This window comes from Tenrec ecaudatus, chromosome 17 (genome assembly GCF_050624435.1).
Source record: "Tenrec ecaudatus isolate mTenEca1 chromosome 17, mTenEca1.hap1, whole genome shotgun sequence".
NCBI lineage: Eukaryota > Metazoa > Chordata > Mammalia > Afrosoricida > Tenrecidae > Tenrec > Tenrec ecaudatus.
The window spans coordinates 13,844,403-13,847,392 of NC_134546.1; the positions used below are offsets into that span (position 1 = coordinate 13,844,403).

Consider the following 2,990-nt stretch of genomic DNA (forward strand, 5'->3'; position numbering starts at 1 on the left):
CCACAACCATGTAGTCCAGCTTCTCTGACGATTCGCTCCACATGCAGATTGAGGAAGTGTGGTGAGAGGATACACCCTCGGGCATGCTTTTCTTGATTTTTAGCAGTGAGATAGTCCCTTGTTATGTACTAAAGATTGCTTCTTAATCCATGTACTGGCCCTACCCGAGCATATGAAATGTTCTGGGATTCCCATTCTTCTCAAAGCTGTCCATAATTTTGGGGGGATACACAGAGTTGAATTCCATTGTATAATCAATATTCCATAAATAACTTTTTTTCTGGTATTCTCTACTTTCAGCTAAGATTCATCTGATTTCAGCAGTGATATCCCATATTCCATGTGTTCTTCTGAACCCAGCCTGAATTTCTGGCAGCTCCCTCTTAATAGAATGCTTCAGCCATTTTTGGATGATCTTTAACAAAATTTTACTTGCATTTAATAATCAGGATATTGTTCTATAATTTTTAAATTCTGATTGGTCACCTTTTTTTTTTGGAATGGGTAAATATAGGAACCTTATCCAATCAGTTTTCAGGTAGCTATAGCCCATATTTCTTGGCACGGGTGAGGAAGTGCTTCCAATGATTCATCCCATGTTGAAAGATTTCAATTGGCAATCCATCAATTCCTGGAGCTTTATTTCTAGCTAGTGCCTTCAGCGCTGCCTATATGTCTTCTTCAGTACCATTAATTTTTGGTCATACGCTACCCCTTAAAATGATAGCATGTCCTCTAGTTTACTTTGATAAGTGACTGTGTATTCCTTCTATCTTCTTTTGATGTCTCCTGGATTGTTCAATAATTTGCCCATAGAATCTTTCAAGATTTGAACCCAACAATGGACTTTTTATTAGTTCTTTCAGTTTAAGGTAATGCTGAAGCCCGCCAATGATTTTGCTTACTGGAATGTGTTTCGATAGAAATTTAGAAAAAGCTGGCAATAGCAGTAAAGCCATGTTACGAGCCTTCAGGATAATTGAGATCATTAAGGTCCCTGAAAGTGGCTGCATTAATTTAAAAAAAAAGTAATGCTGAGCACATTCCTCCTTTCTGCTTTTCTAATTCCACATCTGCATATTTCACTATAATACTTTAATTGGTCTTCTTGAGCTGCCTTTTGACATTTTCTGTTCTGTTCTTTGACATCATCATTTTTTTCATTTATTTTACTTACTCTACAATCAAGAGCAAATTTAATATTCTCTTCTGCATCCACTTTGATCCTTTCCTTCATCCTTGTCTTATTAATGACTTTTTGCTTTGCTCATATATGTCCTTGATATCATTCTGCAGCTTGTCAGATCACCTGTCATTAACATTCAATGAGGCAAATATATCCTGAACTTGTTCTCAAAATTTAGGTGGGACACGCTCGGTCATATTTTGGCTCTTGTAGGCTTGTTTTAATTTTATCCAACTTGAACTTACATGTGAGCAATTGATGGCTTGCTCCATAGTCAGCCCCTAGCCTTGTCTAATGTTGAGCTTCTCCACTGTCTCTTCTCAGCAAACCACACTCAGTACCACTGAGTCAATTCCTCCTCGTAGATTGGATATGGTGCCTATTGGATATGACAGAACTAGTCCTGCCGGTCTCTAAGACTGTAACTCTTGCAGGGAATAGAGAGCCGTATCTTTCTCCTGTCGATGAGCTGCTGCTTGCCAACTGCTAAGCTCTCAGTCGCCCAACTTGTCACCCGCCACGGCTCCTTCTCTTCCCACACATGTAGTCCATTTGGTCCCTGCAATGTCCATCTAGAGAAGTCCCCAGGTTTATTGGACACTTATGCTGTTTGAAAAAGATATTTGTGATCAAGAAGTCATTGGTCTTATAAGAACCTATCATGCAATCTCCCGCTTTATTTCTTTAACCAAGTCTCTTTGTTTCCACCTTTCCTATTCCAGCCCGCAGTTATTGTCAATGTATGCTGTTTGCATTTTTAATCAATTTCAGACAGAAATTGGGAGGATTCTTCTATTGCTCCATCACCAGCTTTAGTAGTTGGTGTGTAAATGTGAACAATAGTTATAATGACTGGATTTCCTCATGTGCGCAAATCTATTATCCTGTCACAGGTAGTATTGTGCTTCAAGGTTGATTTAGAAATTTCCTTTTGGAAGATGAATGTGATGCCATTCTTCTTGAACTGGTTATTTCTGGCATTGAAAACCACATGATTACCTCATTCAAAATGGCCAATGCCAGCCCATCTCAGTTCACCAATGCCTAGGAGATCAATCTTTATGTGTTCTCTTTCATTTTTCACAAATTCCAATTTTCTTCTCTGATCATTGATTGTGGATCTAAGGAAAATGAAATCCTTGACTAATGCTTTCTCCATTTATTATCATATGGCCTGTTGGTCCAGTTGTTAGAAATTTATTTTCTTACTTTGAGTTCAAATCCATACTGAAGACTGTAGTCCTTGATCTTCATCAGCAAATGCTTCAAGTCTGCCTTAATTTCAGCCAGCACGGTTGTGTTATCTGCATAAAGATGATCACTAATAAGCCCTCCTTACATCTGAGTCCACATTTTTCTTTATATAGTCAGTTTCTCAGATTATTTTCCCAGCATAATGGAACCAATATGGTGAAAGGATACAATCCTGACACAACTTTCCATAACTTTAAGCCACACAGTCCTCCCTTGTTCTGTTTGAAAATTTTCCTCGGTGTCTGCAAAAACACAATTGTTCTTGGATTGCCATTATTCCCAATGCTTTCTATAGTTGGTTATGATTCACATCGTTTTTTTTTATCTTTTTTGGGGGGCTCGTACAACTCTTATCGCAACCCATCCATCCATTGTATTAAGTACATTTGTACATTTGTTGCCATCATCTTTTTCAAAACATTTTCTTTCTACTTGAGCCCTTGGTATCAGCTCCTCATTTTACCCCTCCCTCCTCCAACCTCCCTCCCTCAAAAACCCTTGATAATTTATAAATTATTATTATGTTTTCATGTCTTACACTGACCAATGT

At 38.1% G+C, this 2,990-nt stretch overlaps 1 non-coding gene across 1 annotated transcript; it reads left to right on the forward strand.

Moving 5' to 3' along the window:
• The first annotated feature begins 881 nt into the window (after window positions 1-881).
• LOC142431233 (small nucleolar RNA SNORA33) lies at window positions 882-1,015 on the forward strand. Its single transcript, XR_012780771.1, has one exon. It is a non-coding gene; the product is annotated as a small nucleolar RNA SNORA33 (small nucleolar RNA).
• The last annotated feature ends 1,975 nt before the right edge of the window (window positions 1,016-2,990 follow it).